Genomic DNA, 22,794 nt, shown 5'->3' with positions numbered 1-22,794 from the left:
AAGATCTTAGGTCATTGTCTATGGATTTAGAGGATTCATCTCTACAGAACATAATTCAAAACTATGTATCCAAATCAAGGGCCCAACAAACTTTTGTGCTTCAGATCTTACCCAGTTTTCTATTTTCATACTTACATTTCACCTTACATTCGTATAAATATCCCAGTTGCCCAATACCCGTATTCATCCAGCAGAATGACTTTTAACCCACATAGAACATGATATGACCCTTAACCATACTCTGTTCCCTCAATCTATTTTCACATAACAGCAGGTCCTGAGTTGATCTTGCCATACAGGTATGTAGGGAATCCTACAGCTGCTAAGAAGCTCAAAGGTAGATGCAGAAATGATCCCTGGAGCAAAAGTAGGCAGCTAGGTAGGACGTGTGAGGTCTAAAGTCATCTTCCATGACCAACAACCCAGTCAGGATGAAGGGATAAAGCTGAATCAGCTTCTCTCTTCTCAATGCAGGGAAGATGGACACAATCAGGTCTGTGTGGATTGCTGATCCCGGGCTCCTAGGGTGTATAGACATTTATGTCTTGTGAAAATGTCACGGGAATGTGGGGCAGCCTCCATCTCATGGAACCCTTGGAAACAACTGTTAGGACAAAGTGGTTGCCAAGGCAGTGACCTCATTCACTTCCCTGAAGGAAGTGACCTCACCTCACTTCCTTGGTGATGGAACTCTCTGAACTTGGGATCCAGGAGGCGAGGCATCCAGAGGCAGTTCCACTCCCAGTGGGCTCACTTGATTGTCTGTACCAAGGCCAGAGTCATTCTTTGTTGGTACCTAGTGATGTGTGGATAGCCAAATGCCTTGAATGGTCTCAACAGTGGCCTTTCCTGAGAAAGAAGTGTTGGCTCATTGCTGGCTCCTGACAACTACACAGAGATGGCCAAGGAAACCAGAGCTGAGACAGGACAGGTCACTGCTGAGGAACATATTTTCACCCATCCATCAGAGGACAGAGTGGATAGATACAGACCAAATACAGGGGTGGTTTGTGTTTCTCAGAAGGTGTGTGTTTCAATTTGTCGTTTTGTCTCATGTTCTGAGAACATAAAGGAAAATTTTTTTTTTGTTGTTGTTGTTATTTTGAAATGTACTGTTAACTAGTGAGCATTTTCATGTCAGTGGATACCACTGGGTTTGTGGTTAAAGAGAGTAGAGAGAAGAATGCAGCCGTGAATGTGTCCTGTCCAGTGGAAATCTTTGCAGGACTCCTCATGGCCAATTTATGAATGGACTGCTGCTTGCCTTGCAGATGGGCAACACCTGCCAAGATTCTAAATTCCTGTATTCTTCCTGAATTTTGGCCACTCTCTGAAGGGGTTCGTGGTTTTGTGTCCAAGATGTGTACCACATTCAAGCTCTGTGACATGGCCATGGACTGGATTGCTGAAGGGCATGCCAAGCATCTCAGAAAACTCAAAAATTAGCATGACTGGTAAGGATCTCTCTGGAGAATGCCTGCTTGGATAGATAGTAACCCAAGTTGCATGATCAGGAGCTGTCAGTGCCACAGTGTTCAATTAAAGAAAAGTTTTTCTCCAGGCTTCTTTCTTCCCTATTGTTCTGTTCCCCTGAATGTCAGGGAGGTGTTTGCCTTAGGGCACTCCTTTGGGACTCCTCAAGAACACAGTTTCAAATGGAAATGAAGAGGCCTAATCTGTGCCTTTTAGGTAAAGTGTTTTGTCAAAGCTGTGTCTGAATCAGACTCTTGGCCCTGTGTGTGGCTGTGAATTACATTCTCAGCACCGCAGGAAAATCAAGAAAAATCCCATGTGTCCATCCCAATCTAAAAGGATGAAAATACCAAGTTAAATTATTTGTTAATGTGGAATTAGAGGGGTTTTTAGGTCATCTATGTGATTATATGCACAGGAATATGTGGGTCTAGGATTCAGCTGAGAGGTGACCCAGAATACGCTAAGACACACCTATTTTACAAAAACAACCACAAAAGCCTTTAAATGTTTCATTTATCTTTGAAATTTGCTTTAGAATTTCAGAGGAAAAAATAAGAATAAACTATCTAAAATTATTTCAGGAACGTTAAATAGATGTTCAATTATATGAGAGTTTGTTCTTTATGTTTCATCATCCATAAAGATGTTTATGTATAATATAGTCCTATATTTTTGTAGTTATATTCAGATAGAACAAAAATACCACTGTTCAAAAGGGAGCTTTCCTCTGGAATATGTATCTCACATCACTTAACAAGGGTGATAACCATGCAGACGCTTGGAAGAGGCAGGTCCCAGGCTTAGCCCCATTCCACACATGCCAAACATCATAGTTCACAAAAAGAGACCCTTTTGTTCTCTATTTTTTCACCATGATTTTTTAGTCTGCTTTACTTGTTTTGAAAGCTCAGGATGTTTTTCTTCATTCTAATGAGTATCATCTTACTTTTTAAAGAACAAATATGCTAAATAAACTCTCATCACAATAGCCATAAAGATTCTATTCTGCAAGCTCAGTCTACAGCCCCTTCAACACCCTTATTTTTTAAGGGATCATCATAAAAGATGTTAGGTTCACCACACTGGGCTTTCCTGTCCAGGAGCCCATGAAAGCAAGGCGATGGGTGTAGCCACTGAACAGCTCTCATGTACTTTGTTTTATATCCATTTGGACACATCTGGCTCATTGGATAGAAAAAATGTTTCAGTAAAAGATTTTCAGACTTAAGTCTTTCTACCAGCCATCTATTATGTATTTGAACTGAACTGGACTTTAAGTATCATTGACGTTCTGTAGGACCTGTGCTATTTTCAGGCACTAGGCAGCCCAGGATTCACAGCTTTCTACCTCCACAGCAGGGGTTCCCATCTGAGGCAAGCTCTTATGGACCCCCCCCCCCATAAGTCTGTTCAGCCATCTTGAGTAAGGACATGGAGCGGACACTCTGCTCTCTTGTCACCATCTCTCTGTTGGGCTCCCAAATGCTACTGCTCAATCCCCACATCCTCTTTCACAGTCCTAATGTCTGACTGACAGAATTCACAAAGATAAACAAAATATACCTGGTCTCTGCACCCAGGCCACTTCTTCTTCTTGGGTTCTGCTTATTCCCAAAAGGGAATCCACTTTCCCCTTTGGGTCCAAAAAGGAATGGAAACATCCCAGACACCAATCTTAAAGGAGTGCCTTTAAATAAACATGTGACCATGAATCAGAACACTTCCCTTTTACTCCACCCTTATCAGTGGGCACACTTATTTGATGAACATCCTCACTCTGCTATGGAAATCTAAACTTGAACAACCAGATCTAAATGTTTTTAAAGCCATTGCTCTTCAGTGGACCAAATGATTAAAAACACAGAAAATAAACAAGTATTGATGAGTGAATGGAGAAATTAGTAAAATTGTATGCTATTGTGAAAATGTAAAATAGCAAGTCCCCTTTGGGAAATAATTTAGATGTTCCTCAAATAGTAAAATACAGAGTACTATATGATCTAGCATTTCTTCCCTCAAGTGTATATACTCAAGAAAAAGGAAATCTAATATCCACACAAAAACCTGTATATGAATTTTTACAATAGCATTATTCATCTGTATGAGTGGATAAAGAGAATGTAGCATATCCATTCAATAGAATATTATTTGGCAAATAAATAAATAAACCCTTATGACATGCTGATACATGCTACAATTTGGACAGACCTGGAAAACATTATGCTAAGTCAAAGAGGATTGTCATAAATGGCCACAAATTCTATCATTGAATTTATATGAAATATCTAGAAGAGATAAATCTATAGACACAGAAATATATTACTGGGAAGTCCTGGGGGCAATGGAGAGATTTGGTCAATGGCCACGGAATGCAGCATTTTCTGCATTTAACTTCACAATTAAAATCTAATTGTGATGGATGCTCCATTGTGTGAATATACTAAAAGCTGTTGAGTTATTCACTTTAAAAGAGTGAATTGCACTATGTGTGAATTATGCATTAATAAAGCTGTTCAAAAAATAAAGAAAACAAAAGGGAGTCTTTAAATTTTCAGAATATTCACTGCAGGTTTCCCTTGAATATTGAATTGCCCTAGTGAATTACACTGATAGATATAATGAAATTAAGTTTATAAAACCTATTACTCTAGGATAAGGCAAGACCCTGCAGTGTGAGAATTGAGTGGATAATATTGCCACCTGTGGTCCAGTGGGTCTCTCTCCTGAGAGAAATTCCATAAACCTGTCAGCCTTATTTTCCCCCACAGGACTTTGATGTGAGCTAATGTGTAGCCCCAATAAGTTTTCTTACAATTACCTTTCTGGAACTCAGCCTTCAATGTCTGCTGATCTTCCCTTAATGGCTTTTGACACAGGTGAAATTAGAGAACACAGAAAATACAATCAAGGATGGCCCTGAGACCTAGTGGCCCCACCACCAACAGGGCTTTGTTGTCTGAGTGCCTTGTGATTTAACAAAGAGTTAGTCCTTTCTCATAAAATTTGCAGAGTTTTATAATCAGACTATTAACCTTTAAGAAAGACTGTGTGGCTATGCTGGGGAGCCAAAGTGAGGAGACAGTTGGGAGATAAGGGGGGATCTCTTACAAGTTAAGTGTCACACTTAAATTACAGAGTGTTAAGCCTATGCAACTGAAAGTCCATCATTTTTTAACCTATAAGAATGAACAGATCTTTGTGTGTGTGTTCGCAAGGGAAGTTTGACTTCAGTTAATACTGGGTTTTTAAATAGCAAATCTTGGCTCTAATGTCTTATTGGCAATACCTCCACTTACTTCCATACCGTGTTTATTTTGGGCTGCCAAGTGCCAATACAGAACATAAGGACCCTTGGTGTTCCAGGAAACTCTGTCTTTATCACAGTTACAGATCAATCTGTGGACCCAGATCCACACTACCAACTGTAAGTAGACCATCCCTGCCCTAGAATCAAAGTTAATTTAACTCTGATTAAGGTTTGATCAGAGCCCACTGTGGCATCCACATGCCTGTAATCTCAGCTACTGGGAAGGTTGAGGCAGGATCACATCAGCCTCAGCAACTTAGAGAGGCCCTGTATCAAAATGTAATAAAAAGGGCTTAGGATGTAGCTCAGTGGTAAAGTACCCCTGCTTTCAACCCACAGTACCCCACACACACACACACACAAAAGTTTGGATTAGAAAAGACAACATGTGCTTATGTCTATTTTCTATCAGATATTTATCCCCAGGTTTGCATTCATTGTCCTAACTCTCTAGTGCAAGACCACCAGTGCACACTGCAGTCAGATCTCTATGTGCAGGGAGAGGGAGGGTGTGTGTATGTGTATGTGACTGTGAAGAAGCTGGCAGAGGGCAGTTTGCCTAGTCCTGCAATTAGGAAAAATATAATTATTAGAAGTATAATAATATAATTCATTGATTTTAGAGTAAAATATCTGAAATTCAAACTTAGTAGAGGGATGATATAGAAAAAGCACCTTATTCCTCTAATTCTGACTTTCCAAAGCTGAAAATGGCCACAAAGACTGAACCAATTATAGCCTCATGGTAAAGATGAAAAAATGGAATAAGGCATAGGAATTTGTTGTATATATAGGGCAGCCTTTGCTAATAATAATTCATGTGTTCTCTGGGTCCTACCTAGAGGGTTACTCTCTTCCCTGTAGGTGTGGTCTCCTAACTTTAGACTTATTTTCTATCTCTTTCCAGCTGTCTCAAGCCATAGAGTAATTATGGAAAGCTCTGAGTATCCCAAAGTGTGAATTGGGCTTTCACTTTCTGTTCTCTCTGAATTTTCAATGAGATTCAAGCAGCTGACCATCTCAGCTTCAACTCAAAAGCTCAATTACGTGAAATATGCACCCTTGAGCATTTGCAGCTGCCAATGGAGGGAATTTGGGAAATTAGACTGGGAAATTAGACTGGGAAATTAGATTGAAGTAGCTAAATGCTGCCAATTCCTATTTTCCAAGCTTCTAGAGATTAAGACCACCATTTAAAGGATTAATATGTAAATGATAAGCATATTGATTCTTCTGAAAGGCTTGTGCAATCATAAATAAATTTAAAAACCAGACTTTTCCATGTAAATAGCATTTGGTAGGCCTGGCTTCATGAAAACAAATCATAGTCTTGTCCCATCAAGACGGACAAAAGATGGCACTTGGTAAAGCACAGAAACTTATCACACTCTCTAAAGTTTAGCTACTTTAATATATCTGTCCCTGTCCATTGCCCAAGGTAGAATGTGCTGCAAAGGTGCACCCTAATCCAGGATGGCTATTTCTGAACCCAACCTTAAGATGCAAATGCAGCTTCCTACTACAGATAGCATAGCATATCATAAAATCAGCTGGTGCTGTCTTTGTGACTCAGAGGCACATCTCCCAGATTTGTTCTCCTTCATTACCAGTAATGTTTCTTCCATAGATAATACAACTATTTCCATCAGCTATTTCCTCTTCCCACTATAACACTTTCCTATCACTGACCCCACTCCCACCACTAATCAAAATAATATCCTAGGAAAGATTTTTGTCATAATCCATTTATCTTTTACAGTAACCTTCAGTGACCTAGGTGAAATCATTGTGAAAACATAAGATTTTCATTATGGTGTCAACTCAGGTAGCCAGGGTCTGAGGCAATTCATTAAGAGAGATTCAGAAACAGCATCTAGGCTTAAAGTGGGGTTGTGATGGAGAGGAAAGGGTAGTGAGGATGATGTAATCACCAATTGCTAATGTATAGAATTTAGGTCACATTTGAAGCAGACTTCTAGATGTTCCTGTCTCTACTTGGGGAGAGTTAGGGCATAAGTCAGCATGCCTGCCTCAAATGGGACAAGATAAGGAGTTGTTTGCATGTAGCAAGACAAAATAATGCTACTTGTAAAAAAGAGACCAGTCCTTAGTTTTGAAGTAAATTCAGAGTGCAAATTTTTCTCTCAAGTAGAAAATTTTATTTTGCACTTCTTTTCTATCATCTCATATACAGTTAACATCTATACAGATTGTAGTATAAGGAATCTCCATATCATTGTGAATTAGAGAGGGCAATGTATGACATTTAGAGTAGGAAATAGCATTCAGTGTGAGTCAACGCTTTTTAGGGCAATGTAGGCAGGTGGGTCTGAGACTCTTCTGCCTCAGTTGATTGATCACAAACATCTGCCTTGGGCATAAGAGTACAGGAGTAGAAAAGCTGACATCTTGCATTGGGGATTACTGCTTAGTAAGAAGAGTACCATAGAGTTCTACATCCAGTTCTGACAGATTGTCTGATCTTAGTCAAATCATGTTACCATTTGGGCTTTGACTGATTATGAAAGACTAGAAATACAAATGGATAGAAACATGAAATCTCTTCACTTTTTTTAGACTTTAGTCTAAAAAAATTTGGTCATAATTTCAGACTTTAAAAAGGTGTATGGTTTGTACAAATAATTTTCCCAAGCGCTCACCCAGATTCCCTAAATGTTAACAAGTTTCTCTGTCCTATGAACATGCCTAATGGGTTCTCTCACTCCCACTTCCTGTTTCTCTCCTCCCAACCTTCTTTCTGTATCCTATGTGTCTATCTATACATCTCTGTATACACACACACACACACACACACACACACACACACACACATATTTTTTTTTATTTTTAAACACTTAGAAATAAGTTGCAGGGGCTGGGGTTGTGGCTCAGAGGTACAGCACTTGCTTGGCGTGTGTGAGGCACTGGATTCCAATTTCAGCACCACATAAAAATAAAAATATTGTGTCCACCTATAATTAAAAAATAAATATTAAAAAAATAAGTTGCACATGTCATGCTCCAGTCATGTCAAAGGAAAGGATTTGTTGCACTCAACTGTCATTTATCTTTAAATGCCTGTAATTTATAAGACTTTTTAATTTTTTGCTTCCTGACTTTGTCATTTTTGAAGAGCAAAAGTTAGGTATTTTGCAGGCTCTGTCCATCTAAGTTGGGGATGTCTTATATTTTTTTTTTAATTTTTTTGTCCTTGTAGATGGACTGCATGCCTTTATTTTATTTGTTTATTCTATGTGGTGCAGGGCCTCACTTGTGCTAGGCAAGGTCTCTACCACTGAGCCACAGAAAAGCTCTGTCTTATATTTTTAATGTCTAGATTGACATCATTGTTGACTGGAATCCTACATAAGGTCTAATAAGTTCTATTCTGCTCTAGATTGTGTGCATGACAATCGTAGGCACATGATGTAGATTTGTTGTATTCCTGATGTTAACCATGATTACTTGGTTTTAATAATTTGTTCCTTCTTAATTAGTAACTTGCAAATAGATGTTTTGAAACTAGGCAATTATCCTCCTCCTACATGCTAATATTTCACCCATGAATCGCAGCACCTATTGACAATTCTTTCCTGTAACAATGATTATGGCAACTGCCAGTTGATAATTTTCTAATTCCATTAGTCTTCTACATTTATGACTTTGATTTGAACTGTAAGAAGGAGTTCTCTTCTTATTTAAGGATTTATATCCATGTGGTCTCATGAATTATTATTTTATTAAGTGGATTAAGATCCTTTACTATCATTATTTATTTAGATGTGCTCAAATGATTCCAGATTTAGTAAGTGGTTCCTTGCAGACTTGGCATTCTGTGAGTACTTCTTTGCTTTATGGCACAGAATAATATTTTGGGCATATATTGTTTCTGTTCTATCTGTCTCCAAATTCTGCCACTTCTTCAAAATATGTTCATTCCTTTTAAGTGAAAAGTATGGTTAGAAGCCAAAATCTAATTACTGGATGTGTTCATTGATAGGTTCTCTCAGTGGCCAGAGTTAGAAACCCTGGTTATGGTTTATACGCTCATACTCCTACATTTATATTTATATGCATTTATCAATAGATCTATATTAATAGATGCACCTATACACATATATCTGTATACATACAATAAATGTAACTATGTACACACATACATATGAACATACATGAGAACCAGAAATATCCATCATAGCTATTGATCTACCTGACAATCTTAAGTTTTACTCCAAATTCCAGTCAAATACTAGAGGCATAGAGTCCTTTCACCTCTCCATATTTTAGCTTCCTTCTCTGACAATGGAAAACATAGCTCTTAATATCCACATTATATTTGCTTATTTGCCTAGACCTAGAATGCACAGAAAATGTTTTCTTTCTTTTGAAAATAATATTTATCATATATTTTCTTCATTTCTGTTAATATGTAATTGGGGTTTGTCTTTTTTCTTTTTTAATTTATTTTTTACATACATGACATGGAATGTATTACATTCATTAATACCCATTTAAAGCATAAATTTTCGTAACTCTGTATAAAAAGTTTGTTCACACCAAATTATGCCAATATACATGTACTTTTCATCATTATACAAAATATATGTAAGAAGATTTGGAGTTAGTGTCAGCATACCTTATATACAAATAGAGATATGAAAAATTTTGGTATATATGTGTAGTAAGAATTGTAATGCAAAAAAGTACAGAAAATGGTTTTAAGTTGCCAACCCATCATGCTAGTTTTATGTCAAACTTCTTAATATTTTATCCCATCACATCTAGACATAGAAAAAGAACTTAGCTATTATGATTTGCTGATATTAAATAGATGAGAAAATTGAGCAGCTGAGTCTCAACTGTCCCATGTCAAGATATATATAAAAGACATATATATGTACACTTAAATAGTCACATAGATGTTACAAATTATACTAAGTGATATCTACTTATTATATATATTATATGTGTGTCATTCCTGGGTATGCGATTGTGACAATAATAGGACTTTCCTACCCTAATGAAATTATGATTTGGAAAATGTATTTTAAACTGTATATATTAATAAAAATGTTAATGAGTTATAATTTAACTTTTTGCACTTTTAGAGTTTACTTGAGGTGATTAGCCCTGTCAGAGAGGTTATTATAAGTATATGTAAGGAAAGGAGCTGAAATGATCTGGAATTAAAGGCCAAGTTGGCACTACTTAGGAGCCATTTGAGGTGGAGGCAAAGAGTGGTCCAGAAAGAAGATACTGTTTCTTAAAGGGAATGGTGAGCATGAGGGGCCTGAGGAGATGTGCACGTGGTCACACTGAGTGAAAGACAGAGTGGGAGGAGTGGTGTCCCTTAGAGGAACAACTCGGCTAATGGAGGTGGCACCCCCAGTTCAAAAATTTAAATTATCAATCTAGGAAAAAGAGAAAAACAACCATACTTAGTTTTTTAAAGCATACAGTTTAGCAGGAAATTGGAGAATCGTCAAAGCAGGACAAATGTGCATTGAGTAGGCCAATTCAGAAGCTCTTGCAGTAGGCTGGTCTTTTACTTTAAAAGTGTGGATGATTGAGAATCTTTAAATATTGAGAATTTAATAATTGAGTTCCTGCATTAGGGGATGGAGATGAAAAGAGTTGGATAGACATGAGCAATATTCAAGAGGAAAATAGCTGATACGTGTAGATCTTTGGGGCATGGAGTGTAAAGGGTCTGTTTAAGGATAGCACTCAAGTTTGTGGCTTGCAGAGAAAACAATGTATGGTGATTTTTGAGGAGCCCATGTTTGGGGTAGACATTCAGGTATTTGGACTGAACATTTCAAGAACTTGTGAGACTTTTGGGCTGTCTTCTGGGAGAAATAGAAAGTGTGACTTATCAAGTGAGACCAGAAGTTATAGGAGAGGTCTGAGTCAGAAAGACAGGCCTGAGTGTGAGTCACCTGCAAAGGGGTGGCATTCAGAGATGTAGGTGGAAGTGAGATGGAAAAGAATAGAGAGTAGGAGGAAAGAGCAGCTCATCCTGAGGCATGAGGGATACCAGAGTTTAATAACTAAGTCGAGAGAAGTGAACTTGGCAAGTGAGAGAAAGAGAAAACAGAATAGTGTGAGTCATGGAAATTGGCTATAGATTTTTAAAAAATGGTGTCAAGTAGTTATAATGGATGAGAGGAGAAAACTAAAACTGTTAGTTCGGTTTAGTGACATGGAGCCCTTTCTTAACTTTAGTGAAATCTCTGGGAAAAGGTGGTCAGCATTGGAGTCAAAGGAGAGTGGGCCAGGCAGTAAGGAAGGGGTGAGGCGGTGAGGAGGCCTTCTGAGCAGGTTTGGCTACAAAGAAGAAAGAGGGATACTAGAAGTTGGAAAATGTTTCAAAGAAAACATGGAAGTTTGTTCTGGGTTTGAGATTCTAAATCTTCTTCTTCTCCTTCTTCTCTTCCTTTAGATTCTGTGCTTCAGCAAACCAGACAATTGCAAATATCAAGCTGTCACAGGACTAAGTTAAGAGAACCCATCTAGGTTCTCTAAACCCATCATCTCAGGGAGGAAGTGCCTAGGTTGCTGCTGGAAAGGTTCCCAAGCTGTGAAGGTGACATTTAATGATCACTAAATGATCAATGTAAGGGTCTATATTGACCAAAGTGCAGTGCTGGAGAACATCTCAATATTAATAAATAATATTCTTGCGAATACAGTCAGCATTCAAAAGTAACAAACCCACTACTACTTTATGTGGCCAGTGACTGTGACATTTCTGTTTCCCTAAGTAATCTGTCTCATTAACTGAAGCTGTCTACTTACTTGTCCTTAACTCACTTAATGCTACCACTTGGATAGACACAGACTGCCTGAAACATCTATATTTTTTATGATCTCCCAAGCCCTTCTTCTCAATGGCTCCTTTTGTTTTTATTGAGTGAGTTTTATGGTGGTAAAAAGGTTGCAAACTGAAATCTGTCACTTTCTGGTTAGCAATAATTTAGCATCTAAGGAGAAAAACTGCTAGGTCATGGATAAGTGCAGTAGCTCAGGAGCTGATGTTCGAGGCACAAGTGGGTTGACTTAAAAGGGACTGATTGTGACTCAGATGTGGAAATTGGGCTGAGAAAGCACTCTGCACTGTGAATGTGAGAAGGAATGAAAAGGGAATTGGACATCAGGCTCCTGGAAAATGTTAGAGCAGAGAGAAAGGAGCACACCCTGCTAATACTGTGAACAAAACACTTATCCAATGTTATCAGCCTTCCTGCTAAACACTGCTCAGAGGGCTTTGGAAGTGAAACTCATTTCACAATACCTTATGATTTGTGCAAACATTTTAATTTTTACAAACTTCAGTTTATGAATCTAAAGTCTAAATGAAAATAAGTTAAAAAACCAACTCCACACTGTGGAGATAGATTTTTTTAAACTTGGGTCCATGGATCAACCTCTTAAACATGGCATCCATCATTCACCTAGTAACTAGGGTCCTTCCACATTTAGTACCACCTCAAGAGAGAAGTCAGATTATTTCCTCAGAGTTCCTTGTATCCAAAATAAGGAGATTGAACGAGAGAAATGATCCGATTCTATTCAGGGTTAACAGTTTATTCTCTTCTTGTTAGAAACTTCTTCAGAGAGACAGTCAGCTCCACCTCAGGGCTTGAGGTGAGGCTGAACATCATGGAGTAAGAGTGAGGCAGAGGGAAGCAGCTCACCTGGTGATCAGGAAGCAGAGAAAGATTCCACTCACCAGATCCAAATATATAACCAAAAGCCACACCTCCAATGCCACACCACTTGCACTGTCTCACATGTGAGCTTTGGGGGGACACCTCACATCCAAGCCATAGCACTTAACATATTTGATGCAACTAATGTTTTGATTTTTATCTTTTGGTTTGATTTCCCAATAAATAGGCTCCCTATATACTTTCCCATGAGAGAATAAACTTGTGTTTTTTCAGTAAAATGCCGTTATGAGAGTATTCAAAAGTACAAATATGTCCATACATTTAGTCTTATTTTACTATAAGGATTCTGTGACTAAAAAAGTATTTGAGCACAAAAACGCAAGTTAATAATGCAACACATATCTTAGATTTTCAAATAGAATTTTTCTGATATTCATGTTTATATATTGAATTGTTGCCTACTATTTATTTGATTTATTTTGTCCTCCCTCAACTTTTATTATAAGCATTCTTTTTTTCAGTCATTCCTTTATTATTATTATTATTATTATTATTATTATTATTATTATTATTATTTTAGCCAGTTTTTAGTTGCTGTGACAAAATACCTGAGAAAATCAACTTAGAAGAGGAAAGATTTATTTAGGCTCATGGATTCAGAGGTTTCAGTCTACAATCAACTCACCTTATGAATCCAGGAAGCAAAGAGAGACATGGGTGGATCGAGAAGGTGCTGGGGAAAAGATACCCTTCAGGGCACACTCCCAGTGACCTGCCCCCTCCAACTGGGCTTTCCTTCTTACAGTTTCTATCACCTCCCAATAATGCCACCAGATTATGAATTGATCAATAAATTAATCCACTGATGAGGTTAAGGCTTTGTGATCTTATCACTTTCCTGATGGTCTCACTTCTGAACACTGCAGCACTGGAAACCAAATCTTAAACACACAAGTATTTGAGGAGACATTGAAGAGGCAAAGTCTGACAGTGTGCAAAAATGATTTCAAAATTTTACACGCATTTTCTAACACGTTAGTACAGTCAATATGCATTAACTCTTACATATTTGACTCTTGTGTTTACATTTCTATTTTATTTATTTTTGCTTAATTATTTTGCCTTTCCCCCTTCTTCTCTTCTTGCTGCATTCTGTAGTCTTTATTGTCTTCTCTTTTTCTTGCCTTGTAAAAATGCCCTGTAAGGGCTGGGGCTGTAGCTCAGTGGCAGAGTGCTTGCCTAGCACATGTAAGGCACTGGATTTAATCCTTGGCACCACATAAAGAGAAATAAATAAAATAAAGGCATTCTGTCCATCTACAAATACAAAAAAAAAATAAATGCTAAGTAAAAATTTTGCTACAAATTTTTTCAAATATTAGTTTTTTTCAATTGCTTGTTTGCTGTGTTTTTCTTCTTTAATGCATTGGACAATTTCAAATAGTAACCATTACTTTTCAAGCTATTTTGCTTTTATTCTGATGATTAAGATGAGTTGTTGGTAATGTTCCCTTAATTTTAGTTTATACTAACTTAAATCTTGTCATGCATGGGATTCTTTTCTTCCCTTCTGTGGTTGATCCATGAATTCAAGTGTTTCTACTGAGAAGTTTTACATTTTTTCTGCCATTAGTGTAGGATTTCTTGGTTCTGGATGAGTCTTGTGTTTATATCTCAAATGGAAATTTCAAACTGATGTGCAGCTCATGAAATTTTGAATCACAAATCATAATGTGGTTCAGGCATCAGTACGAATTTTCTGCTTCTTTCTTGAAAGATCTTTTTATTTAAATACTATTACAAGTACTGGTCATTTCAGTAACTATTAAGATAGAAATTATTTTCATCAGTTCGGCAAAGGCAGAGAATAAATACTAGAAATAAATCAGCAAAGGCTATTAACAATCTGATAAAAAGAAATTTAAGTAGAGTTTAGTTGAATTTTCTAATTTTTAGTTGCACTATGTTTTTAAATATCTATTTATGAATTCATGACATCAGTTAAAGCTGCAGACAGAATATGGTAAAGGATGAAAATGAAAGTAATTAATTAATTAAAATTTTAGTAAAGTGTAGAAAAAAACAAAAAAAAATATGTTTTTTGCCTTTTGATCTGGTAGTTCCACCCTAGGAATTTATTCTAAGTATATAATTAGAAGACTATTCAAAGGTACAAACATAGGAATATTAATCATATCATTGTCTATAAATATTGGAACATTTTCAACTATCTTAAAGGTCCAACAGTAAATAATTGACTAAATAAATTATAAAATAGCTACACAATGGAATATGTTAAAGCTATTAAAATAATTTATATAAATTCATTTATTATACATTAATATTTAGTTAGCTTTAAAATTGGTGTTTATAAATTTTAATTGATATTGTATCAGTCCATTATGAAAGAAAAAATTATATAGAGAAATGCATGTTGAGTTTTATATATGAATATCATAGAGCTTATTTTAGAAGGTGGGTTTATGAATAATTTTTATTTTCTTTTTCATGTTTATCTTGAATTTTTAATATCTCCCATATACCTGATAATTACAAAATGAAATACTTTAAAGCCACAAAGTACATATTAATACAAAATTCTGAATGTCTAAAATATTTTCCTGAGTCAAATTTTGCTAGAATTACTGCTTAGAATTGTCTAATAAATATGAAACCTAGTATCTCATAATTTGTTTTTTTCCCCAACAGAGAACCAATTAGTCAAGCTAATGTCTATCTTTTAGAATTAAAATGTGATCTTCTGAATAATTCATAACTTGATTTTTTATGTGTGTGCTTCCCTGCTGGGCCCCATATATCATCCATGGTCTATAAAAAATTGGAAAGAAAACAGACAATGACACCTTTTGGATGAATTGTCATTTTCATTCTCATCATGGGTCGTTCTGTGCCTGTTCAAACGTCTTTCCTGACACAGCAAATGTTTAAGGGCTCCATCTCTGAGGTTCTGGTTACAAAAAGTATTCTCCTTAAGTCTACTCCACCATCAAATATGACCTAGTCACAAGGAAGAAATACAAGGTAAGTAATTTCTCTACCTTCAACTTTCTGATTTCCTTCCCTAGATTATATGCTACCTGAAATCAAGGACTATGACCTCCCTACTAACATTTCAATTCCAAACAATGCATCTGTCATGGTGTTCTGAGAATAATTTTTTGGAGAAGTAGATGAATAAATGCAAAGTTAATGATTAAATTAGGGAAATGCCATCCACTTCTGGAATTAATCAGATCCTGCATCTTTGAAAAAAATCTTTGTCAATAAACTCAGGAGATGGTAAGCCCTGTAGGTAAAAGATCCATCCAGGTCATGAGGAGAAAGGGAGCATAGTGTCTCTGTAAGACAGAAAAAGGTCATCAGTCCATGGATGGTAATATGAATGTTATGGAAACCTGAGATTCCAGAATTAATAAGTTACAATTTGGGTTGCAGACTCTCATGTACAAAGACAGATGGTGAAGGAACTGTAATTAACGCAGATCCACCACAGGCTCTGGAGCAGAAGAGTGGCATGATATTAATTCTGGCTAAATTTTATGACATACCTCCAATATGGCAGATGTATCATATACATAATTCATACCTCCCAGAACAACCTTACGGGTAGGAGCTTTCCCTGTTTCAGAAATATAGGTACAGAGACTCAGAGAAACTGAGTAACTTCCCAAGGTCATACAACAGGGGAGAGGAAGAGATACTTCCCAGACCCTCCAACTCCCACACCAGTGCCCATTAAGGAAAGATTAAGGCAGCAGTATGTTAGAGGGCACAGTTTTCAGAAAAGAGGGCAGTTGTGCCCAAAGGCAGTTCTCCATTGGTGCTGGGGACTGAACCAGACAGGAGCTCTACCGTGAGCCACACCCCAGCCCTCGCTCTTCTGAAGGGTAGGAGACAGCAGCATTGGGTAGAAGGTGAAGACCCCATGTAAAAAATACCCAGAAATATCCAAGGCTCACAGTCTACTCTGAAGTGAGCGCCAAGAGGCAGTCAAGGAGCCTGAGGAGGAGAGTTACTCTGGGTCTTTCTGCACTCTCAAAATCGACTCTCCCTTCCATGGGCTTCAAACTGTGTCTCACAATAAGGGTAGGCAGGGTGGGAAATGAGTATTTCATCCTCAAATAAGAGCAACTGCTGCCTGTCACTCCAGTCAGTCCTAAATGTGTTTTTTGTTTGTTTGCTTGTTTACTGAATTCATGTCCACTTTGCGTTTTCCTGATTTCCTGCTGGGTCTCTGAGTAGCTTGCAAAACCCAGAATGCAAATGTGGAGGCAGGAAAAAGTAAGTGGAGGGGCTGAAGTAAAAAGAAAAGGTGGAGGTAAGCAGAGAGAGGGCCAGGTACAAAGCCTCTGGCTGCCACCAGTGACTGGTTCAGTGACTCTGAGGACTCCTACAAAGGGAGGCACCTGTGGAGGTCAGACCTTTCTGTGGGACCACCCAGGGAGGAAGCTGGATCCTGCCCTGGGTTCTCTTTCTTCAAGCCTCGGTTGACAATTCCAGGCAGGAGCTCCCCTTGGTGTTTCCAGAGGCACTGCACATACGGTGCTTCTTGTTTACATGGAATGTATCTTTCTTTCTGTCAGCTGAATCCATTTTTCTGAAGATGAGAAATGGTCTTTGCCACTAATACTGCCATGCATGAGTTCAGTGCGAAGAATAGAAAATATTGGCTCCTACTTGAGTTTCAAGGACAGAATTAGGATATTCAGAGACTCCAAAAAAATTAGTTATATTCACAAGGTTAGTTTTATATGCATTTTTTAATCAATGCATTTTTTATGAGCCAGAGTTTAGGCAAAATTATTTTTAGGTACTATCATTAATCCTAAACCCATGCACTTTCAAACTTTTAAGTAAATGTTATGTTTTCCTGCTTTTCAGCTCATATATGGTGAAATTAGGGTTTAGATTCTGGTATGTCTCACCCAAAATTTTAAGTCTAACTACTAGAGTACTCTACATTTAAAGCTCAACTAGTGACTATTCAGAGGTTGGGGCCACAGTCGGGCATTACTTGAAGTCAAGGAAACCGAGTGTACTTTAGTGATCTGTTTCTGGTCATACACTGTTGAAGGCATATTTTTTTGTTGTTCCACAATTGATATGTCTGATTTTTTTTCCTTAGAAAAAGGCATATATAGCAAAATGTGAGATAAGGTTTTTCCATCATGAGTAAATGAAAATTGTGTATAAGGTTTTTTTATGTTTTAATTTTTAAATCCATAAAGTAATAAGAGGTGTATCTGCATCCAAGTGTTTCTGTCTCCTGAGAGGGGATACAATACAGAGCCTATGGAGCAGAGAGTTTCCAAGCAACAACAGAGTCCAACGTGAGTGGACACAGGATAGTCTTAGGGTGGGCCCCCACAGTATAGAAGGGAAACAATGTAACTCCACATCACAGCACTTCTCGTTATATTTCAGTGGAAGAAAAGTTCACAAGAGTGGCTATAAGACACTACAAACTAGTCACAGACAAGTCACCAGAAATGGACAGACCTAGTCCACATCTTCTGCTGCTGAGTGGCATGTGGAGAGAGGATTCCATGCCCTGGGGCTCACGAAGTCACGAAGTCACATATGAAAAAAAACGTTTGTTTAATTCACATTTACACCTATTTAAGTTTTAGACAATTGCTAGCAAAACTTAAATCCTTATTTGAAAACTTCTAGAAAATGCATATTAATATAAACATAAAGGAAAAATTACTTAAACACTCCATTATCTCCCACTATTTTTTCTTTGTAGAGATTACAGATTCGTATAGGACATATGGAGACAAAAATGAACTGTTAGTAAAGAAAGAAATTCAAAAAATATCAGCTCTGAGACAGGGCTATTTCAGGTAGCAAATATATAAATGATCAGTTAACATGTGTCTTTTGGAAGAATATCCTGAATGTTACAGTGTTTAAATTGTTTCAATAAACTGTATTCTGAATAATAGAATGTTAATAAATTAAAGATAAAGGGCACTAAGTTGAAACCCAGTTTGTTACACAGACAAGAGAAGCTTAACAGAAATTTTTGCTTAGGGTATGAGAATCCCACAGTATGACATAACAGGATATTAAGGACATCAGAACACGGGAAGAACAGGAGTTTATGAACTGGATGCCCCAAAGTCCTGTTAACATAGATAGTATTTAAATAAACACAATCATTGATTTGGTCTTAAAGGCAAAATTCAATTATATTACAACCTATGAATAACATTAAATGGCTTTGAACAGTTTCAGGTTAAGAGAAGTGAATTCTTATACCTTGCACACAGAGCAACTGTAGTGGCTTTAAGTCATGTGCTACAATGGAGGAATAGAATCCCATTGAATCAAGGAAGAGCAGAGCCCTTCTCCTCATACAGATACAAGGGGGTTCTTAAGGGTTTTTTAAGTCTATAGGAATATTCAAAATAAAAAAAAGTAGTTAAAGCAATCTAGATTTACATCAATCATTGAATGGATAAATCAATTATAGTATGGTTGTGCAATGGAACATTATTTAGCAGTGAAAACAACTTAAGTAGAAAAGTATTGTCAAAGGTTGGGTTCTGAGAAAACAGAGTCTGATTCCTGGGGCAACAAGTGCATATGAATAATTGAAACATGATTGATAGAAAGAGATGTTTTACTGTGATATCAGAAAAAAAGATCTCAGCTAGTCCTTTGTAGAGCTATGAAATGAGGACAGATTTCCTAAGTCACCTAAAAAACAAAGCAAGTGAGCCATACTTCTGTCCCTTCATGTTCCCCTCCCTGGATAGTTGTCCTTGGAAGGTATCATTTGAGGCAGGGCAGAGTGCTTTAGTTAAGGAATCTCTGGATAAAGAAACTGCTACCAAGTTGCAGAAGGCATGAGTAGCTAAGTTCTGAGATTTCTGGACAGCATACCACAGCACCCAGAGCAGGCATTTGTACTATATATGATTTTATTCCCTAACATAATGTTGACTGCACAGAGTAAGTCATGGAAGGGTACACAAAAGTGCAATATAATAAATGCATAACATTTAAAATATGAATAAAACAACAATTTGCCTTGTTAGACATTCATAAATAAGTAATAAACAAAAATATACAGAGGAATTGAAACAGCAATATCAGTATAATAAATATCAGAATATACAAGGAGGAAGATTCAGACACTCTCTCTAGGTGTCCAGGTTGTATGTTTAGTAACTCCTACAATTACTTATAAATGTTTGTGTGTTTATGTGATGATGGATTTTATGTGTCAACTTTCCTGGGCTAAGAGATGTCCAGATAGCTGATTAAACATTATTCCTGGGTGAGTCTGCAAGAATCTTTCTGAAAGATATTAGCTTTTGAATTGGTAGCTTAGATACAGATCACTCTTACCAATGTGGTAGGTACTGTCCACTCTGTTGAGAGCCTGAGTAGAATAAAAAATTTAAACTTGTCTATTGCCTTTCCATCTCTGTTTGAGCTGGGGTATCCACATTCTGCCCTCAGCAATGAAGCTCCTGGTTCTTGGTTTCTACTGTCCTATCTGCTTTCTGACTTATAGATGGAAAATTGTGGGACTTCTCAGCCTCCATAATCATGCAAGCCAGTTTCTCTCTATATATATATATAATTTTGTTTCTGCTTCTTTGGAAAATTTTGACTAATACAGTTTAATATATTTCACAAGAAAAAGCTTAAACACTAATCTGAAAATATAAAATTAGAATATCTCCATATATTCATTTATTATTAATCCATTCATTAATTTCTATAGATACGAAATTTTTTTAACTGAGTTCAAACTTTGAGATAAGCTTCCTTCTAAATAAGAAGAGAGGGGAAAAGAGAAATTCAATAAATAACTCTTCCTTTAAAAGGGCTTAATCTAGTTAAGGATATGAGGCACAAAAGGAAATTAATTTGTAGCGCATATATAGCTCGGGAACCCAACTAAAGATGAGAAAGATCATGAGTAGGACGTGGGAGCACAGAAAAAATATAAACTTTATTGAATTCTTTTCTTTTCTTTCCACTAACTTGACAAGTGCCCTCATTTGAGCCTCTATCATTTCAAACATTTCTTGCAATGACCTAAAATCCTGCATCAGGGATGATTTCCCCTCAGCAGTGTGTGCTTGGTCTAAGCATCATGATCTCCTCTTGAGAGGTGCCAGTATAGGAGCTACATTAATCAGTCATTATGATGTCTTGTGTTAGCTAGTATTTGTAGCTATATTTTTTACCCAAAGAACTTTTTCTATAAGAACATATGGGATCAGAGAAGATCATATTTATCTCCCCATAGGAGAATCAAGTGATTTATTGTAGGAGTGTTCCACATCCTTGACAACCATTTTTGAATGATTGTGGAAACAGAATCTACTTCCCACTTAAGGGAATAGCTTGCACACCAGTGAGTCCCTATTAGCTCTGGTATCCCTTAGCTTCAGCTACATCTTAAAGATCCTGAGCTGCCTTTGAGAAATGTTGTGACTTCCTCTTTTGTTGGCATCTTTAATCCCCAGGATCTATCAGAGATGTCTTGTTGTTCACAGAGCTACTGCATTGGAAAATCTTGAAAGTAACAATTTCCAAAAAAGACTCCATTCATGTGCAGTGGAGGGGAGAACATATTTATTCTCTGTCCTGAAATTATTTAAGAGTCAAAAGAACTTCAACTAACTAATATTTCAGAAATCACTAAACGAGTCTGAGGTCCTCATACCTATTATGGCTTCTAATCCAGCTCTTCATTCTGCTTTCATTTTTACAGCATGAGAACCTATTGGTTTTGAATTGTATCTTGCATAGATTTCTGTATTTTCATCATATTTTATAGCATGCTTGTAAAGTTACTTCTATGAAAAAAAAAGTAAAGCTGAGAGAAATTCTAATTTTGCCTCAGGCCTTACAATGGCCATTGAAAGACTGAATTTAGAAAGAGGAAACCTGACTTTAAGCCAAATTTACTAGATTTTTAATGTACTTAGAGATTGCCATTTAGAGTTGCAATGAAATATGAACCTGGAGAGATCTCGGAAATTATCAAATTTAGGATATCCCAAAGAAAGTAAATTAAATCATTTCATCTGAGGGCCCTTATTAATGGTTGACAGCCAAGGATAAAGGATTACCTAAACAAATGGGCCTTGGATAAGCTCAGTGAAATAAAGGGAAGCAGATTCCTGTACCTTAGGACTTCTCATGGATTTTAGCATATTAATGATTACACACTAAATGCAGATATAGGGGATATTGAAAACACTTTTTTCCCAGAATTGTCTGATCACAGAAATCTTTTGGGAATTGTATCTTGCCAAACACATTTTGCGAAACATAGATCTAAGCCAGATCTATTAATATGTAAAACAGGAAACTAAACCACAGAGAATAGGAGTGATTTATCCAAGGTCATCATACTGGTTAGCTCAGAAAAAGAGGATGAGAAGTGATCCCTGAATAACATTTGCCCAATATATGCCTAAAAAAATAAGCAGCCACATTTTACAGTCTGTGTAATGCTAATGAGAATCAAAGGAAATTTTCCTAGAATTAAATAAGGAATGATATGCAACACATATGACTTTTTCATATTTTTAAATATGTGCATCATAATCAAATGACAACAGAAAATCCTGAAAGAGATTATGGCAGTGGGGATATTACTCCTGCATTAAATACCTATTAGACATCTGGAACACAGAGGAGTAGCTTAATATCACTAGCATGATTATCCTCTCACATGTAAATTATTTAATAACAACCATGTGGCTGTAAAAGAACAGCTTCCTTATTCAAGTTTGTCAAAAGAGGATGAGCATAGAGATCTATCTCTTGATCTAAATTGTAGTCATCATAGTCATTTTTCAGAGATGAAAACTGAGATCAAATTTGGGTAAATAACAAGGTTAAACAACTGGGTGGAGCTGAGACCCCAGGTCTCCATATATCTATCCTCAGCTGTGTTTCCCATCTTGTATGAGTGTGCCTAACAATGCCAAATTGCTGGAGGTGGCTCATAGAGTGCCACATTCCATTCCGATTTAAAATATTTTTTGGTTTTCCATGAAAGAGAAGGATTCTAAAATAAGATGATTTTTCATGTCCAAGCAACTAGCGTCCCTATTCAGTTGAGCCAGAAAATTAGAACTATGGCTTTCCCCTCTGGTTAGGTTGAGAGAATAACAGCAGTCCACTTTATGCTTTGAATATAGCTCTTGCTGCTCTGCCACTGAGATTTCTTTTTTTTTAAAGGACATGTTTCTTTCTCTCCCCCCCCTCTCTCTCTCCTCCTCCTCCTCCCTAATCTCTCCCCCTCCCCAATCTCAGGAGAAACAAGATTACCTTTCT

Source organism: Callospermophilus lateralis, unplaced genomic scaffold (genome assembly GCF_048772815.1).
Source record: "Callospermophilus lateralis isolate mCalLat2 unplaced genomic scaffold, mCalLat2.hap1 Scaffold_197, whole genome shotgun sequence".
NCBI classification, from domain to species: Eukaryota; Metazoa; Chordata; class Mammalia; order Rodentia; family Sciuridae; genus Callospermophilus; species Callospermophilus lateralis.
The sequence above is the reverse complement of the archived record's forward strand: the minus strand, read 5'-3'. Positions refer to the sequence as shown.